At 38.9% G+C, this 21,425-nt stretch overlaps 1 long non-coding RNA gene across 1 annotated transcript; it reads left to right on the top strand.

Annotated features, from left to right (window-relative positions):
* The first annotated feature begins 1,257 nt into the window (after positions 1 to 1,257).
* Positions 1,258 to 16,006, top strand: LOC121367387. Its single transcript, XR_005957374.1, has 3 exons — positions 1,258 to 1,561; positions 2,221 to 2,337; positions 15,331 to 16,006. It is a non-coding gene; the product is annotated as an uncharacterized LOC121367387 (long non-coding RNA).
* Positions 16,007 to 21,425: the final 5,419 nt, after the last annotated feature.

The following is a 21,425-nucleotide window of genomic DNA, read 5'->3' as shown; positions in this document are numbered from 1 at the left end:
GGGATCTTTTATTTCCGCTCCCCACGGGCAGGATAGCACAAACCATGGCTTTTGTTGAACCAGTTATGGATCACTGGTCGGTGCAAGTGGTTTACACCTACCCATTGAGCCTTGCGGAGCACTCACTCAGGGTTTGGAGTCAGTATCTGGATTAAAAATCCCATGTCTCGACTGGGATCCGAACCCAGTACCTACCAGCCTCTCGTGGTATGTGTGCCCCTACTTGTGGTGCTGTAGATGGTCTTCATCACGGTAAAAATCCCACATCCTCCGATTGACGATGCAAAATTGTCTCAAATAGTAACCAGGGCCCCGTTCCACGAAAGAATTGTAGCTAAGGTTAATTGTAGTGACTTAAGGTGAGTTTTACAATTCGCACTGTAAACTTTACAGCCGTTCCACAAAGCAACCTTACGGTAGTCGTAAGTGCTGCCCCTTTAATGATTAATATATTCTTTGCAAAGAAGTACGAATTAGTTAAATAATGAATTGGTTATCGTTTTTTCGGAACATATTGAATGTATTCATTGGTATCGGACACCCATGAAGTAACTTTGTCAGTTTGTGTGCTAAGCGAAAATTGACGAGTGCATAAGACATGAGAGTTATCTGCCGTATCTTCGTGTGAAGGTCGTATGGCCTAGAATGTTTTGCATGGAACGCCGAGTTTCATGAAAGGTATTTGGAATGTATTAGATCTATTTTTACACAATAAGTTAGTATCTTTCTTAGAAAATTATCAAATCATCATCTAACTGCCATTTGACATCTACGTTAGTGGCTTACAACTGCCTCGTACCTCGTCGTAAATTTTCACGGTAATTTACGACGATAGAAAGCTACGCCGCGTCGTGGAACGGACTGACGATCCGCGTCCATTGACAGATTTTTCAACAGTCGTCGAACTCTTGTCGATCAGTCCAGGATTTCGATAGCTGTGGACCCTAAAGTAAATGGCAAATCGACGATTGTTATCTATCGGGATGAGGTGTCGTGGAATCCCGACACCAAGGTGTGTTCGTCCAAGGAAACGTTCAGGAAGGCGACTCTAAAGAGCGCTTCAGAAAATATTCCCATTAACGTTAACGAAAGCTCTGAAGGGATTTCTAACACTGTCTCTGGGGACGGCTTTTTCGAAAGGGATTTAGAAAAGCCGCTGTACAAGTGTTTAGACGAGGACAAGGATCTGGTCTTCTTAGACATTGGTGCAAATGTTGGCGTCTCCAGCCTTTCGGTTGCCAAGAAAGGTCACAGAGGCGTACCGTGGGCGGGGCAACCAGGGTGGTTGCCCCGGGCGCAAAATTCTGGACTGGTGGAAGGGACTCGGGGGGTGCTAACGGTCCACTGGTTAGGGGACGCAATACTTGCCTTGCCCTGGACGCTGGCAACCCACGCTACGACACTGACAAGTTCATAGCGTTTGAAGTGTTACCAGGCAACGCGGCTCGTCTATGTAGAAGTATCAAAGAGAGCGGATTTGGGGACCAAGTTACATTGATACATAACGGACTGTCTGACAAAAAGACTTTGATGGAAATCGTTCATAATGAAGGCGTTGAAGGTAAGCATATCCGTCCGCACCCACTTCACAATTAAATTATATTGTAATGGTCACCAATCAGTTCCTAGAGCGCTAGACTCTCATACCGAGGGTCCGTAGTTCGAATCCCTTCGACTGAGGTTCATTTATCTGTTATATGAATGGCTTTATATCCTGTTTGCTTTATTTGTCAGGACACCAAACATTGCAGTTTTTTTAATCTATACTAAGTATATGCCATCACATTTAAACTTCAGTTCATAATTCCATATAATTTCCATTCTTGTGTTATGTACCACATCAGAACCCCGACTTAACCCAATCCAAATAGGATATAAGTTTTAAAAACACATTTTGTTCTATACACACTTTTAAAATATACTTACATCTTGTATATGTTTGTATAGCATTATATACCCCCCCCCCCCCCCCCCCCCCCCCCCCCCCCCCCCCCCCCCCCCCCCCCCCCCCACACACACACACACATCTCTTTACAGTGTGTGTTTACATAATTGTATAGTTTCTATTTTTAATGCAAATAATCATATTCAAATACTTACCTTTGTATAATAAAATTCCATGCCGGCTATTAAGTGCTTGGTTTTCTTCTTTTTTTTTTTGAGGAAAGAAAATACAAGGAAGTTTATGATGAACAACAGATGCGTTTGTTTTCTCTCCAGGAATCTCTGAACCCCGAGAAGAACACGTTCTTCTCCATCTAATTGGATGAACTGCTGGAGTTGCTGCAAGTGAAACGCGTCGTCATGAAGATCGACGTAGAGAGACACGAGGCCAAGGTATGTAGACAAAGTCCATGGTCATGAAGATCAATGTAGAGACACGAGGCCAAGGTATGCAGACAAATATCATATTCCACTTACAAAGCGTCCATGGTCATGAAGATCAACTTAGAGACACGAGGTCAAGGTATCTAGATAAATATCATATTCCATTTATACACGTCATGTATCATGAAGATCGACGTTAAGAGACACGAGACCAAGTTATGTAGATAAATATCATATTCCACTTACTTCCATTGTCATGGAGATCGACACCTAGACATATTCCATATATCATATTCCACTTACACACTTGCATGGTCATGAAAATACACGTAGATAGGCACACGGCCAATGCATGTAGATAAGTATCATATTACCCTACCAAGCATCCATAGTCATGAAGATCAACGTAGAGACTTTAGGCCAAAAAAGTATGAACATAAATATCATTTCTTGCAAACCTTGCAAACTCGTTATTTTTTGATAACACATATTTTTTTTTTACACATGTACGTGTGTTAACAATTTCAAGACATACGACAAATAACTTTTAAGATATTAAAATGTGCTTGAAACCTGAAATTTGAGGATATGCAAGAAATAGAATAATACATTTGTGTCCGTTAGATACCATTTATCTTATAGGGTGCATACTACCAAATCAAATCCCTAGACGACAATAGTAACATATGTGGCTAAAACGCTTACCTGCAGCGTATCAGTCGACATAAACGCCACGGATATAAATACTACCACCCCTCACCCTTAAAGTGAATCAGAAAAAAATTGGGGTCAAACTGGTCATTTCTGAGTAGTGTCTATGACTACCCTAGTTCAGCACAAAATTCGAGTACCGGGTTTTTTACAGGTACATGTTACAAACACATGGGTACTTGACACAGTGGTACTAGATGAAATACAATTGCATACATTTTTGCCCAGATGAAACTATTTTTTTACAACTAACATACTCATATTTATCACCAATCACAGGACTTGTGGTGTTCACTTCTCTATCAAAAGTTGGGTGCACCTCGAACTTTGACCCAGCCGGAAGTTATTTGATTTAGTACTACCTACATCCCGTTGTTTAATTAAACACGTATCAAACTCGCTTTCGCTCGTTAGATACATTTTAAAACAACTCGTTGTAAAACAAATGGTATCTAACGGCCAATCATGTATTATTATTCTGTATATCCCACTCTACCACCTTCACAGCGCATATCTCAACAATCGTGATAAGATCAGTACTAAGGTTAGGTAATAAATATCAATATATGAACATAAGTGTATACACAAACAAAGCCACAGGACCCGGGGGTGGGGGTGAACCGGGGTACCTGGGGGTTGTCGGATGTCCGTGTCCCTCCTACTGCAAAGCGATATGCCGTATACATTGTCTTCGAAAACATTGCTTTATTTGGATCTCAGAGATGCTAGGAAATGTGGCAATCCAAATTACCGGAATATCGAGCTCCCACGCGCTTTTTGATAGCAGGATCTGCACTCCAAACATCCCTCCTATTGGCTGGATATCCTCCCTTTTGTTACACGTCCCAGGGCGTTTCTGCGAGATTACAGAGCGTTACCCAGGAGGGACCTGGGTTAGGGTGAGGGGACTCCCCCTGGCGGTCCACAACTTCTTCATCGAAGGGCTCCTGTCCGAGTATGGCGAAGTTGTCTCCCCTGCCACGTTCTTAGTTTGGAGAAACACCAGTATTAAGACCGGGGAAAGAACTTTAAGGATTAAAATCACTAGGCCCAACCCGAGGAATTTCACTAGCAACAACATGAAATTCACAGTGCGGTATAAAGACCAGCCGGAAGTGTGCCTTAAATGCAGTTTACCAGGACACCAAAAAGCGGACTGTACCGAAAACGACATCGTCTCTTTTGCGACGGTGGTGGCAAACCCACCCACGGGCGCCCCCAAAGCCGTACCGAGGAAGGGTAAAGAGAAAGAGAAAGAAGAAGCAGTAACAGCACAGGAGGAGTAAGTGAATGACCCGACCCCTTCCGGGGACGACCCGATAGAAAGTGAGCAAGAAAGGAAAGAGAGAAAGAAGAAGAAAAAGCAAGAGAAAAAAGAAAAGAAGAGGGAGCTGTCCTCAGACACGGCCCCTGAGGCGGAACCGGAGGTGACACCCAACACTTCGGCGGAAAAGGAAAAAGGACGACACAGCTTTCTACCCGTTTTAATTCCGGTAAGGCTCCACCCAGCCACAGCAAATTTCCATAAGGTCTAGAGGCCTTCTTGGGGTTCCTTATTTATATATTTTTTGATAGTAACGAAACGAAACGAACATGGACTTGAAACAGGTCATGATTAAAACCAGCACGTTCCCTTACGACCCAAGCCTGCCCCCCCCCCCCCTCCCGGACCTTCCCTATCGCTATAGCGACCAGCACAGCAGTGTGTTCATGTTGTGTTGTGCTTATGTGTTTTTGTGTCTTCCTGCCATGTGTGTATTCGTGACGTCGAACGGTCCAGTGATGTGAATTGTTTCTGTTTTATGTGGAATTGTGTTGTATTGTGTGAGTGTAACACCCCCCCCCCCCCCCCCGATGTTTTTGCAATGTACTGTTTTTCTAATTTTATTTTGAGATATTTTATTGATAAAAAAAAAGAATCAAAAAGGATTGCACAACAGGCAGAGCCTATATAAGTGCTCTCCTAAACAAGATGGACATCAGACAATATTCATAATCATATATATCTAAAGCATAATAAAGGTGTCTAATGGCATAAAATATTTAACATAATTAATATTTTTTAATATATAGTCAGTGTTCTCGCTGCCACCCTCCTTTCACGTTCCCCGCGCTCCTTTATTTTTGAGCGCCCTCCTTTATTTTTGAGCGCCCCTCTTTATTTTCCAGCACCTATCTCCGCTATTTCCAAATGCACTATTTTCCACACAAAAAACAACGATCAGTCTGCACACTGGACATCAAAGGAAACAAGCCGCGTTGTGTACGAAAAAGCAATTGACAAAACATTTACGACAGTTACCGTAACGTAATTTAACAGTATTTTTAACAGCCTCTATTTTGTCCCATACCTGTATCCATTTGTATGTTTGATAGACACAATAAAAATTATATTTTATGTAAGCAATAAAAACATTTTATTTTTTACGGATTCGGCAATCTCCGATTGGAAAAAAACCCCTCTTATTTGGCGCCAAATTTGTCACGTGATCAGAATGGTCATTCTGTCTTTTGTTTCCACTAACTATTGTTTGATATGTTGTCCTCAGTTGCAGATATAATTGGTTGAAACTGATGATTTTTACTTTCTGTTATTCTGTTTAATTAGCAGTTCTTTATAAAATATTGTAAACTTTGAGGGGATATGAACGCTTATAAAAACAACGGAAGTGGTAGTGTTTATCATTAAAATCATTTATCTTGAGTGCCAAATAATATATACACCGCCTTTACAAAAACGAAACTACTTTTTATCAGCTGGCAATAATATCTTATCACAGCGATCGATTCATTCGATGAAGATGGAAATAACAAAAATGTATCTGACATTAGGAGATCACTTTACAAACATCTTTATTGTTTTTCATATATCTTGAAATCTATATTAAAAATAATAATATTAAAACTTTGATCGGTCCAGCAAAACCGGAACTGCCCGTGAATTAACGTTAGACCGATATCATCTTCGGTTCAATTAAAAGACGAGTTTTTTTATAAACCCCTTTGCACTTTTTTGTAGGCAAAATAATAATAATAAAAGGTTGAGAGTAGATAGAAATGTGATAGTCGAGACAAAATATGATAGTAATGACCCTTCAGTAAGATCAGAATAATAAGTTAGTTCAACTCGAATCTCTTTTTGTTTCAGCTATATATTTATGTACTGCGTTAAAAATTAAACTGTTTTCTTCAATTGGTAGGTTTATTGACCCGGGGCCAAATTCATAAAAGCTTGCTAAGCCTAGTTAGTTGCTAAACTGGCTTCTAACTCTATTTTGTTGCTCAAGGAGTAAATTTGTATGCTCAATTTGAATACTGACATCCTTGCGACAAGCTACATCCACCCCTACCCCCCTCACCCCCACCCCCACCCCCCCCCCCCCCCCGTGTACTTATATATATATAATTATTATATGTATAATTTCTATTAATTTATATTTTAATGTACTCACCTGCTACTTGTGTAATATTCATTGATATGGAACATATTTATTTTGCACCCAATTCTGTCCCGTCTAATCCCTTAAAGGGACAAACCTGAGTTTGCTGCACTTGTTAAGATGTTATCGACTAACAGAGACGTTTTAACGATTGTAATTACATATCAAATATATTTTCCTGCATAACATATTAGTGGCTGTATATTAAATGTGTTTCTGGTCGTTCTAATATTTGTACTAGGTTAAATTTCACTTTATTTCCAAAAATATAATTTTTTCGTACATACGAAATTATTTGAAGACAAATCCAGTTTGGGCTTCTTACAAATATTAAAGCGACCAGAAACACATTGAATATACAGACACTGATATTCTAAACCAGAAAATATATTTAATATGTAAGTTCAATCGTAGAAATATTTTATTAGTCGGAAACATCTTACAATGCAGCAAACTCAGGAATGTCCCTTTAAAACTTGGGATATCCTTACATACGTCAATTATCTTTTCATGAGCACCACTAGGGTCCTGGGGTGGTTTCCCTCCATCGGTCTGTTCCCTCGCCTTTTTCTTCTCTAAAACGTGTTCGCAGGATTCCGATTTTAATTTTGAAAGTTTTTGTTTCAAATCATCGATGCTTCTCGAAACCTCTGGGAAGCGCGCGCCTTATGTGACATGTGAATCGTTTTCCATGTTGCTGGGTTGTCGTTAAACATTCATTCGTTTTCCATGCATCTTTTTTTCTTCTATTGATATTGCAATATTTTTGGGGGACGTCGAGTGTATCTTTAAATTCCTCGTACTTTTGCGCCAAAAATAAATTTTCAGTTTGAGAATAATAGGCTTTCTGGGTTTTTTTTTTTGCTACCTTTAACTCACAACTCATATAAAATGTTCAATAAAGATGTAACTATTATCCTATCACAAAATTACCAACATTACATTTGAAATGGACATGTGAGTAAAGAAATTGACATGGATTGGACCTGTGCCAATATGCTTATCAGGCAACTATGGAGCAGCATGTTTAACATGGTTTTATGAATTATGTTTTAGCTACCAGCTCTGTAGCAACGAACTAGGCATTTAGAAGCTTGCTAACATCTAGCAACCAACTAAGTTAGATGCCTTTTATGAATTTGGCCCCCGGATAGTAGTAGATCGATGTCTAAGATATCAAGGTAATTCCGTAACGATGCAAATAAATCATATCTTTGTCTAATGAACAGAGGGCAGACATAAAAATAATGAAAATTATCTTCACAGTTATCTCCACATGCACAGCTTGGGCTATCAGAAAGATGGCTTAAAAATAAATTATAGTTTAAGTTGCTAGCATAGTTACGATGCTGACAATGGATAATGTTACATTTACGATTTCCATAAAGATAGAGAGTAGATGAAAGATTGGGATTTCCCTTTATTATTAATTTTTTTTATAGGTACGCAGACATGGTTCATTTTGAATTAAACTGTCAAGATCATTCCATAACTCCAAAATATTAGGAATAAAGCTGTTTTTTATATGAATTAGTATGGCATGGTGTTTTTCTAATGATGTGTGTCTCTGTGTTTCTCTATATGTGATATGTGTTCAGTGTATGTTCAAACTTCTTTGTGACTTTGGAGACGACCCCGGCCACCCCCAAACCCTGTCGCCTGTGTGGTCAGGGCTACTAACAAACTTGGTGTGTCTGGGGATATGTGTTTTAAAGTGTCTATGGTCTGTGTTGTCTATATGTTCTATTGTATATTGTTTGTATATATTATTTGGTATTATTGTCACGTGTATACATGTCAGCACTCCAACCCAATAAACTAAACGTGTGACACAAAGCGCTCCCTTATTTTTAAACAGCTTAGTAAAGAACAATTAGATATTATTTGTTTACAAGAAACACATTTTAATGATAAAGATCATTTTAAAGATTTATTTTAAGATTTTAAGGACCGGCCTCGGTGGCGTCGTGGTAGGCCATCGGGTTTCCTCTCAAAATCTGTGTGGTCCTTAACCATATGTCTGACGCTATATAACCGTAAATAAAATGTGTTCAGTGCGTCGTTAAATAAAACATTTATTTAAGATTTTAAGGGGAAATATTTTCTAAATGCATGTAACATAGGTCGAAAATGGGGTGTAGCTATTTTATTTAGAGAAGGACTAGAAATTAAAATAATTAACACTCTTAAGGATACAGAAGGTAGAGTTATAAGTCTACTATGCCAATTTAAGAGCCAAGTAATTAACATAGTTAATCGGTATTGTCCAGTGAAACCATACCACAGGGCTAAGTTCATTGCAAGCTGTGTAGATTACTTTTTCACGACACATGACCAACGAACCGTGACTAACCGCATTGTCTGCGGCGATTTTATTTGTGTGGACAAACGCTACGCTTGACAGGACAGGATCGAAGAAACAAGAGCTAAGAGGCACTGTAGGGATAAAAGAACTTAAAACAATAATAGACAAACACGCACTACAGGACGCTTACAGAAATATATACTACTCAAAAGAATTTAAGGGTCAAAAATGTATAACCAAATAAGTTTCAGAGTGTATTAGATTGATGATGTAAACTAGACCAAAAATTTAATTTATTGTTCCATATTTACAAAAAACACACAAATAAACGTCACTGTATACAAGAAAGTCACATGACATGCTGTCAAAGTTGAAGGTTGTCAAACATGGATTTTACACATTAGAACATTCGTTTAATAGTGTGTGAATCCACCCCTGGCGCGAATACACTCGACACATCGTTGCCTCATGCTGTTGATCAGACGTCTGAAGAACTCTTGGGGAATGGCCTGCCACTCTGCCATAAGAAGTTGACCCAGATCATGAAGGTTGGCCGGAGGGGCATGGTTATCCCGAACTCTCCTGCCTAATTCGTCCCAGGCGTGCTCTATTGGAGCCAAGTCAGGCGAATATGCTGGCCAATCCATCCTGGCGATACCTTGTTGTCTGAGAAAGTCCGTTACCACCCTTGCGCGGTGGGGTCTGGCATTGCCATCCTGCAGAACTGCCCCGCCGCCAATCTGCTGAAGGCCTGGGAGAACCAACGGCCGGATAATCTCATTCAGATAGCGGATTCCATTCAGATTGCCATCCACCACATAGAGGGGGGTCCTGTGGTGGATAGAGATGCCGTCGCACACCATGACGCTGCCACCACCGAACCGGTGACGTTGCCTAACGTTAACGTCAGCGAAGCGCTCCCCAGGACGTCTGTAGACACGAACCCGACCGTCGTTGAACTGGAGACTAAACCTGGACTCATCAGTGAACATCACTCGACCCCACTGAACACGTTGCCACCGCAGATGAAGTATGCACCAGTGACGTATGGCCGTTCTGTGACGTGGTAGGAGTGGTGGTCGAACATCCTGGCGACGGCAGCATAGATTATTGGCTCTCAGACGATTGCGTATGGTTTGATCAGACACTCGAGTTCTAGTCGCATTCCGCAGATTGTCACGTAATCGGCGTGCAGTGGTTGTGCGTTGACGTAGAGCCATATTGGTGATGTAGCGGTCCTCACTATTTGTAGTGCTTCGGGGTCTTCCCGAACGTGGACGATTTCGAACAGAATTCGTTGCTTGGTTACCCCCCAAAAAATATTTTATAATAAAACTCCCCCTTTAAAAAATTATATTCTAAAAAATAAAAACAACTATTAAACCTCCCCACCCCCCACCCTACCATAAAAAATAAATAATAAACAAATAAATATAAAAATATTTATATAAAAAAATTTTTAAAAATATTTTAAACCCCTTATAAAATAAAAATTATTAACCCCTTTACCACCCCCAAAAACACAAATTTACCGTTGCCACAGTCGGCCAACGACACTCTAACTGGCACCAAGTCTCAGAGCAACATTTCTTTGCGTATTGCCATCCTGATGCCAAGCAATAGTCAGTTGACGTCGTACCATTGTCGAATTTGGAGTGTGCAGCGTACACGAACGCAAACTCCAATTATACGGAAATTCAGCATTGGGAACATGGAATACACATGCAAAGCGTGCAAATGGAGCGCTTTGTGAAAAAGCAAGTTATGGGCACTTAGCAGACCTTTCGCTTTCGCCCTAATTTACGTGCAAATGTAAGCATGTTTTCGCCATTAGATCTAGTCGATAGTGTCAATGACAGTGGATTTTAATTCATTTATGGGTTGCTTAGACCCACTTTCGTCAAAATGGAACAATACCATGCGTGACATTATGGTCTAGCTAATATAATTGACATTCAGAAAATAATGTCGAAAATATCGTCTGACGCTTAAATTCGTTTGAGTAGTATATATATACCTAGGCAAGGCTTCTTACACATACCATAGCAAAGCATACAAAACATATCCACGTATTGATCAGATTTTAATCTCAGGGCAGTTTATTTCTGGCCTGAAAGAAGCTGGTATGTCTCAGTGCTTTTACACTGACCACAAGCTTTTGATAAAGAAAAACTAACTTTTAGCATGCGTAGCTGTGTAATTGTACTAATTTGGAAAGGCAACGAAAAAATGTTTCTCCAAAATTGGCGACCCATTTCTTTATCAAATTGCGATTATAAAATTACATCAACAGTTTTGGCTAGTAGAATTAGAGAATTCGTACCAAAAATTATTCACCCAAATCAAAAATGTTCAGTTACAAGCAGATCAATTCATGACGAAGCATAATTGATAAGAGACTTAACAGAATATGTAAATCGGAATAACTTACCTGGGTTAATACTTTCATTAGATCAAACATAGGGTATAATGGGAATTTTTGTTTAAAGTTTTACTAAAATTCAATTTTGGGCCAAATTTTATAAAAATTATTAAAACATGTTATACTGATATTCAATCAGCTGTTAAAGTTAATGGGTATGTATCAAACCTCTTTAATCTTTCTCGGGGTATTAGACAAGGGTGCCCGATTAGCACTGTTTTATATCTTTTGGTAGCTGAAACTTTGGCTGAAGCTGTTCGGGAAGATTCCAAAATTAATGGGATAACTTTACCAGATGGCTTCGTTAGTAAGTGGGTAGGTTACTCGGATGACGGTAACGCAACATTATCAGACTTTGACTCAGTTAAACAATTTTTCAAAATTCTATATATTTATGAACGTGCATCTGGAGCTAAAGTTAACTTTGAGAAAACCAGTGGTTTCCTAATGGAGAAACTTAGGTACGAGAAAGACACACCTCTTGATATAAGATGGACCAATGATAAGATTAAAATATTAGGTTTCTACTTTGGTAACACTGATGTTTCGGCTGATAATTGGGAACCCAAAATTCAAAAAATCTAAACAATCTTAAATATATGGAGTAATAGAAAATTAACATTGCATGGTAAAGTAGTTGCTGTAAATTCACTTGCCACTAGTGGCATTTGGTATTTACCAAATGTTTTGGAACTTCCGGAAAAATACGCTAAACAAATTGACACAATGATTTTTTATTTCATTTGGAGCTATAGAAAACATTTTATATCAAAAGAGCAAATTCAACTACCTAAGGAATTAGGCGGTTTAGGAGTTGTAAATATTTGGCTAAAAATTAAAGCACAAAGAATTAAATTTATAAGTAGATTTTTGAGTTTAGAGGGAGAAGGGAATTGGAAATAATTAGTAGATAATTTTTTAGGCCAGTACAAAAATTTAAATATCGATAGACACACTCTAAAATGCAAAATTGTAAATAAAAAAGATAACTTTAAATCAATGCCGAACATTTACAAAGATATACTATTAATTTGGGATGAACTTGACATTACTCGCCACACAGATCCTGTATGAACCTCTCCATGACAACTCGACAATAGGCAGCACACAACAGAAACAAATACGTAGAGAAGGACTAAATTTAGTCAGAGACATATGGGACTTGGGTACGAACGACTTTATGGACTTCGCTGGTTGTTCAAGTAGCGCGGCATTTTATCGCCAAATAAAAGACCTACAGGACAACTTTCCGCGACCGTTATTATGGACATTAACGAATGAAGATCCATTTGATGGTGACTTAGACGCCATCTTTCGTATCAACGTAGGTGATACGAACAAAGACGTGACAGACGCGAACACTAAAGACATATACACAGTTTTGTTACTACGAACTTACAAAGACGCATCGTTTAAGACCAGATGGGAAACAATTTTTACTGAAAGCATAAATTGGAAAAATGTTTGGCAGACACTAAATTCCGGCTTAATTAAAAATTATTATTTTGATTTAATTTACAAAATGATTAGAAACGTAATTGCAGTTACAAAACATCTCTATGATTGGAAGATTTACACGCCTTTTTTCAACCTGGTCATAACAAAGAGCTACTCTCGGATTACTAAAAGCGAAACCTATTAGCTCTCCTCACTTTCCAATTAGAACGACCATCAAAATTGCGCTAAAGCTCCCTCATGTAAACGCGCACCTCTTTCTCTTTGGCTTAATCCTACAGGACATTCAAAATTCCATAGCACCAACCTGTCTCCGCCTGTCACCAATACTTGGACTGCTGGTGCTCCCTTGTACTTGCCAGTGCAGGCGTTCCTTCTTTACCCCCCCCCCCCCCCCCTTGTCCTGTCCCGGACAGAGAGATCCGGCCAAGGCCGGTCCCTATGTCCAGTATAGGCGTGCACTAGCTTGCTCTGAATGTGCACGTAAAGTCCTTTTTAGCCTTTAGCCTTTTTTCACTGCAACAAAACTAGAATATTCATTAAACAAATCGAACCGATCTTTGAAAACCGTTTTGACAACAAATTCAGATTAAATCCATATAGAATGATTTTTGGAATCAAACATAAACCTGGTTACTATGCGTCGAACTTAAGGATCTGTCTCTGGAGTAAAGATATAAGGGTAATTTGGACTACACGAAAATTATTAGAGGGTGATAAGCCATGTAATAAATTGGCACTTTTCAAACATTTAGTATATTCAAGGGCTGAAACAGAATATTTTGCCGCATTAGAACGGCCCAATAGAAGAGAAAAATTCTTAAAACATTGGTGTTTCCAAGGGGTTATTGCCTTGTGCAATGACGCCTTCGACATTACATATCAATTATGAAAATTACTGGCCAATTTTGCACAAAATGTAGAAAACATAGGCCTGGACCTCCCGGCTTGTAGCTTTGGAGGCCAGGCCCGCAAACCAGGTTAGAATTTTTTAACCAATCAATTTTAAATAACATACACTAAAGTATAAATGAAAACAAGAACACAAGCATGCAGTAAATATATTTTATTATGATACAAGCATAAACACTTTTACTGTACATATACATTTAGCATTTGAGGAGAACCTGGTTAATTGTAAATAGGTAGGATATTGAAAAATAAATGGGGTACCCGGCAAATCGTCCGGAAATGCCCGAAACGTAAAAAGAAAGATTTTTTTTTAAATACACGTTCCATTTCTTACACACCTTATAACAACATAGGTCATGACTGAGTTAACTGCTAATTCTATACATTCTACCTAGTATGCAATAATGGACTCCCCTTCTATTAACAATTAAAACACAGGAACAGAACATATATTCACATTTATTCAGTTGTTAACAATTGAGACCCTTTTAGAAATAAAACCGTTTATGATGTAAAACAAATAAGTCGCCACTGATTGAAGTTCTAGTCATTAAGAGTAGAAGAAGAAAAAATTGACAACTATGTTACCTTGTCAGTGTTATTTTTACAACATCCCTACTATTGGCTGAATATCTTCTGGCTATTTCTGCGCTACGTAATTGTTGAACGACCCTAACCAATCATTGTCTAACTTGGACAAACTAGACTCTTTAAAAGTAAAACCGGCCTCGGTGGCGCAGTGGTTAAGCCATCGGACTACAGGCTGGTATGTACAGGGTTCGCAGCCCGGTACCGGCTCCCAGCCAGAGCGAGTTCTTAAGGGCTCAATGGGTAGGTGTAAGGCCACTACACCCTCTTCTCTCTCACTAATCACTAACAAACTAACCCACTGTCCTGGACAGACAGCCCAGATAGCTGATGTGTGTTCCCAGGACAGCGTGCTTGAACCTCAGTTGAATATAAGCACGAAAATAAGTTGAAATGAATGAATTAAAAGTAATAGTTTGTTTCCGTATGTACGTGCGTGAATATATATTTTTACTATTTTGAAATATAATTCCGTTAAAAACAGCTTTTAGGTGTGAACAAAATAACTATATGAATGGTTATAAATCGTCTTTGAAGATTAAAAAATACATTAACATTAATCTTAACTGTAACAAAAATAGATCTGATGAAACAAATTAAACAATACTATCAAAAGCAATTTGAAAACAAAACATGTTACGTAAAAGTGGCAATATGTAGCAACCTATATAACAATACTTATTTAGATTTACTACCCACACAAAATAAATGTTCTGCAATTACAAGACTAAGAACAAGCTCACTTAATTTAAATATTGAAATTGGAAGATAATTATATACATCCCAAAATTCCAAAAAAGAAAAAATATATCCTCCCCCCCCCCCCCCCATGTCCAAACACTTTTCTACTACATTTTAATCAATTTCATGAATTAAGATAGCTATATTTAAAAGACTTAATCATTAAATATAACCACGCACATAGTCATAGTATTGTACTAATTTAAATAAAAACAGTCAGACAAAATAGTATACAGACTTAATTTGACATGTGTCATTTCAATTATATATTCATTAATGTTAATTAACTTGATGTATATTTATGTATATGCATTGTAATGTATTTATGAGTGGAACACGCTGTGAAATGATGGGCAATCCAAATAAACATATTCGTATTAGTTTTCCTATTCGCAGAACTAACTCCATTTATGTCTTATTACTTCCAGATTCTGGAAAAGGCTGACGAATTCTTCAGGAAAGTAGACGTCACGTGCGTTATGATGGAATGGGAATGTCACCCCAGGAAGCCGAATGCATATCAAATGATGGTCTTCATGGCCAGACATCATATGTTGGCCTTTGACCCCCAGGACATGAGCAAGTCGCAGGATGCTTACACCTTCGACATATAGCCCCGAAACGTCCTGTGGCGAAAAGTTCGTGATTGTGGACTTTGGACGGACTGAACTCCTAACATTAATAGTTTATTTATGTGTGTGCGTGCGTGAATATGGCTTTTTTTTTTTTTTTTTTTTCTTTTTTTTACAGTTTTCATATTATCGGACAAAACTGATCAATAGTATTTCTTCTTTGAACTGATTTGGATATATAGCTCAGCACACTGCTTTCGTCGAACTATAAAATCTGCACGTAGTAGAGACTCACGTAAATACAAATACACCGGTCATCTGTGGCGTAGTGGTTAGGTCATCTGTTATCTTCCAACACCACACGTTGATAATAGCAGATTGTGGCACGACAGCATTGCCATTTCAGGGCGGTAGCTAGGATTGTGTGTTTGGAGGGGGGGGGGGGGGGCAACTGAGTAGTTAATAGTCTAAAACTCCTTAAACAGTTAAGAAGAGAATTTTCTTTAAGTTTCTATAATGCTTCTGGAGGGGGGCAACTGCCCCTCCTTGCCCCCCCCCCCCCCCCTTCACCCGCTAGCTACGGCCCTGCATTTCATCGCTTGCTATGCAATCGGCTATTCACGTACTAGGCATATCGTGTTGTGTGGCGTCGCCTTTAGGATGCGTTGCGTCTTTTGCGCCACCCCACGGACAGGATAGTAGATACCACGGCCATTGATATGCCAGTCGTGGTGCACTGGCTTGAACGAGAAATAGTCACTGACGGCGATCCATCTCCGACCGGTCGCGCATGTCTTGTACCAAATCAGTCCACAGCGAGTTCCGGGTCAAAGTTCGTGTCAAAGATTTCTGATTGGTAGAATTATTATTTGTGCAAATACTGTTATCGACGGTCAATAAATTGATGCACTTTTATTTATTGTGCATTTGCTATGCAGTTTGCATACACTAGAGGATAAAAACTATGCAGAGTATATCAAGCAAAAGAAACTGACTTCGAGTAGAAATGAGTGTTGCTAATTATTGGCTCAATGTGATATTCAAAGTTTAACTCGGTCGCTCGTTTGTATCATGAAATATTCATATAGACGACTGCGGCTTTTGTTTTTCTAATTTGTTTGCTTTTGTTTTCTTTGCTTTTTACTTTTTTTTGTTCGTTTGTTTGTTTTAGCCTCTGATATTAATCAATAAACGAAGAAAAGAAAAGCGAAGACGGCGAAAAAATCCTGAACACTTTGTTAAAGTTAAAAATCAAGTTTGTTTTGTTTAACGACACCACTAGAACAGATTTAAAAATCATCGGCTATTGGATGTCAACTATTTGGTAATTTCGACATAAGGTCTTAGAGAGGAAAGCCGCTACATTTTTCCATTAGTAGCATGGGATCTTTTATATGTACCATCCCACAGACATGATAACATACCACGGCATTTGAAAAACCAGTCACGGTGCACTAGCTGAAACGAGAAATAGCCTAATGGTCCCACCGACGAGGATCGATCCCAGACCGACCGCGCATCAAGCGAGCGCTTTACCACCGGGCTACCTCCCGCCCCCGAACACTGACCTAAACCAATAATATTTGTTTGAGGGAAGGTTGCACTTGACCCACACCAATATTTAACCAATATTTTAAGAAAAGAGTTAGCTACAGTCCTTGGCAGTCAGATGTCATCTGCCAGCCTACAAAAAAAGCCATACCAAAATAGTCGTTTGAAAGTTAAAGTTTCTTTTGTTTAACGACACCACTAGAACACATTAATCATCTGCTATTAGATGTCAAACATTGGTAATTCTGACACGTAGTCATCTGAGGAAACCCGAGAAATGTTTTTCCAATAGCAGCGAGGGATCTTTTATATGCAGCTTCCCGCAGACAGAAAAACACATACCATGGCGTTTGGCCATAGTTGCTTGAAGAACGCTTTAGTGATCGTCCTACATGTCAGCCCTCTCAACTGTTTGACATCCAGTAGGCGATGATCAATAGACAATGTACATTATTAATGTTAAACAAAACAAACATCTTTTCTTTGCGGCCATTGTACCATCTCTGGCAAATATCGATCGTATTCAACGGGACCGTTAGGTGTGTTTGGTATCGACGGGAACCAGTCTGTCAGGTTTGACAACGACAATCCTTTTATTGGTTGCCATGTGTTAAATTGTGTCACACGCGTCAAATTGAAAAGACGGATTGATTACTTTCAGACAATGCGATCACATGCATATATACTTGATTGACCTTCAGAAAATGCGAACACATATCTTAGGAAACCAGATAGCAATACGGAAAGTACGATCCTAAAAACAATAATTAACAGACGACCAACACTATATAGTTTTCGATACGTTCCCCAAAACACAGTGCACATTTTTAGGCCCACTAAAAAGACAAACATACACTCACACTTGACACAAATCCACGCCATTTCTTTATTATTTGAAATAATATAAGCCAAAATATTTCTACAGACTTATTAAGAATAGATGCACTTCCACTTATTGTCCGTTTGCGTCAAAAGAGAACCGATGTAAAGCCTGGTAACTCCAAAATGAATAACGGTATACTTAATTCTAAAAATCGTATTAAAAGGGCATTCCTGAGTTTGCTGCACTATTTAAGATGTTATCGATTAACAGAGAGTTTTTAAGGGTTGTAATTATATATCAAATATATTTTTCTGCATAACATATTAGTGGCTGTATATTAAACGTGTGTCTGATCGTTTTAATATTTGTACTAGGTTAATTTCATTTTATGTCCTAAAATAAAAAAGTTCGTACGTACGACATTATTTTACAACAAAATCCAGTTTGGGCTTCTTACAAATATTAAGACAACCAGAAACACATTGAATATACAGACATTGATATTCTAAACAAGAAAATATATTTAATATGTAAGTTTATTCGTAGAAAATTTTTATTTGTTGGAAACATCTTACAATGGAGCAAAATCAGGAATCACGTATAACATTTGTTTTATGCAAAAAAAAAAACACACAAAAAAACAACAAAACAAATCTCAGTGTAAACAAGATGTTTCTTTACAAATTGCCATCACCTTGCATAGGTTAAATCACTTTTGTATACCTGGATCAAGAAAGAAAGAAAGAAAGAAATGTTTTATTTAACGACGCACTCAACACATTTTATTTACGGTTATATGGCGTCAGACATATGGTTAAGGACCACACATATTCTAAGAGGAAACCCGCTGTCGCCACTACATAGGCTACTCTTCCGATTAGCAGCAAGGGTTCTTTTATTTGCGCTTCCCACAGGCAGGATAGCACAAACCATGGCCTTTGTTGAACCAGTTATGGATCACTGGTCGGTGCAAGTGGTTTACACCTACCCATTGAGCCTTGCGGAGCACTCACTCAGGGTTTGGAGTCGGTATCTGGATTAAAAGTCCCATGCCTCGACTGGGATCCGAACCCAGTACTTACCAGCCTGTAGACCGATGGCCTGCCACGACGCCACCGAGGCCGGTATACCTGGATCAAGACCAATAATGGCACATCCAGGTAAACTAGCAGACTTCTATATTTAGTCTCTGTGTACAGCATTATCGATTACTATAGTCGTGTTGAAAACGTTACATTTAATTCCTATTCAATCCTTGTTTCTTTGCATACCGGCCTCGGTGGCGTCTTGCTTAGGCCATCGGTCAACAGGCTGGTAGGTATTGGGTTCGGATCCCAGTCGAGGCATGGGATTTTTAATCCAGATACCGACTCCAAATCCTGAGTGAGTGCTCCGCAAGGCTCAATGGGTAGGTGTAAACCACTTGCACCGACCAATGATCCATAACTGGTTCAACAAAGGCCATGGTTTGTGCTATCCTGCCTGTGGGAAGCGCAAATAAAAGATTCCTTGCTGCCTGTCGTAAAAGAGTAGCCTATGTGGCGACAGCGGGTTTCCTCTAAAAACAGTGTCAGAATGACCATATGTTTGACATCCAATAGCCGATGATAAGATAAAAACAGTGTCAGAATGACCATATGTTTGACGTCCAATAGCCGATGATAAGATAAAAACAGTGTAAGAATGACCATATGTTTGACGTCCAATAGCCGATGATAAGATAAAAACAGTATAAGAATGACAATATGTTTGACGTCCAATAGCCGATGATAAGATAAAAACAGTGTCAGAATGACCATATGTTTGACGTCCAATAGCCGATGATAAGATAAAAACAGTGTCAGAATGACCATATGTTTGACGTCCAATAGCCGATGATAAGATAAAAACAGTATAAGAATGACCATATGTTTGACGTCCAATAGCAAATAATAAGATAAACAAATCAATGTGCTCGAGTGGCGTCGTTAAATAAAACAAACGTTTCTTTTTGTTTCTTTGCATATGCTTGAAAATAAACCCAAACCCCGACTTACGTTATATATAATTCATCATCGAAAATGGACGAGATTTAGTTATTTGAATTTTAAACAAATCTCTGTATGTGTTGAATGAACGTTCGTCTCGCTATCAATACCTAAAGCTATTTGCATAACAAAAGATTAGGAAAGTTATTGTAGCTTGTGTCGTTGAATGAATGATTGAAATAATGTTTAACGACACCCCAGCACGAAAAATACATCGGCTATTGGGTGTCAAACTATGGTAATGCAAATAAATAAAGTGATGATCAACATGAATATAAAAATAAGACTTAAACAAAAACAGTGTAAAGAACTGTGCAGAAACACAAATATCACAGAATTTTACGGATACTGAATTCTACTCAAAACTTCAATTTTGTGCTGTATTGGCCATTCTCAACGAGAATGTTACACCCCTGCACCACGGTGAGGTTACAGCACACGCAGGAGCGTTGAATTAAGGTCATGTATGTTTTGGAATGTTGAATGCGTACCAGCTTCTTGTGCGAGTGCGAATAATTTTTACATGCTCATATACCACTAGAGTTTCGAGCATGTCCGTCCCGGGGCCTGTCTCTGGATAGCCAGGGGCTTGTCCCGGGACAGAAAAAAATTAAGCGGACAATCCAAAAATTAAATAGTGGGTCTTTAAAATTTTGATGCGCATCTCTAATGAATATAATTAATAAAGAAAATTCTACTCATTAAATTTGGTCGCTAGATTAGATCGGGTGGTCAAAACGAAATTAGATAAGATCAGTGGCCGGAATCGGCATGGAGGGGGGTGGGTGGGTGGGGGTGGGGGTGGGGGGGGGGTAGAGTTGAAAATGGTCAAAAAGTTAATAGAATTTAAATAGAAGGAAAAAAGTTACAAGCCAAAAATAAAAATAATTGACTGCTCGGTCGAATATTTATATAATTTGGAGCATTTTAGACGGACAGTCCAAAAGTAAATAAGAGAAGGAAGAGAGGATCGGACTATTTAATAATATTTAAAAAAGAAAGTAATTTCGACATAAACGTTTGAACGAAGGTCTAAAAGTTTAAAGTCCGATCTATATGTCCACGTGAGTGGCCTCGTTAAGACCGTTAGGGTGCACAGCTTGTGGAGACGAAATGGGTTGCATCCCGTCAAGAAAACCCCTAAATTGACAGTCAATAGACGTTGGAAGTGTAGTGCTGTGCTGAAATACAGATCTTGAGAAGCCGGATCCGTTTGAACGAGAGAGAGAATCAGACTAGGGTATAGTCCAGTCGTCATGGGTTGGTACAGTGGTGCGGACGGGCCCGACTCTGGAGGATACGAGATGGTATCACAATAAAACAAAGTAAAGTCTAGAAAAGAGTAGTAGGGGCCGACCCCGCTTCCTATTTCTTCTTAGAGTGGGGCGGTCAATCTTCCAGTGCTGCTAGGACAGGCTCGGACATGTAGAGACTAAACGCGAACAACCGTGGCGTTCTGCAGAATGGTCGTCATACGAGTCACGAAACAAAAAAGTCAACATAGTCCGACCGAGAAATGACGTGGAGGCAAGGAATCTCGCTAAAAAAGA

This window comes from Gigantopelta aegis, chromosome 1 (genome assembly GCF_016097555.1).
Source record: "Gigantopelta aegis isolate Gae_Host chromosome 1, Gae_host_genome, whole genome shotgun sequence".
Taxonomy (NCBI): domain Eukaryota; kingdom Metazoa; phylum Mollusca; class Gastropoda; order Neomphalida; family Peltospiridae; genus Gigantopelta; species Gigantopelta aegis.
This window is presented reverse-complemented; position numbering and strand designations above follow the sequence as displayed.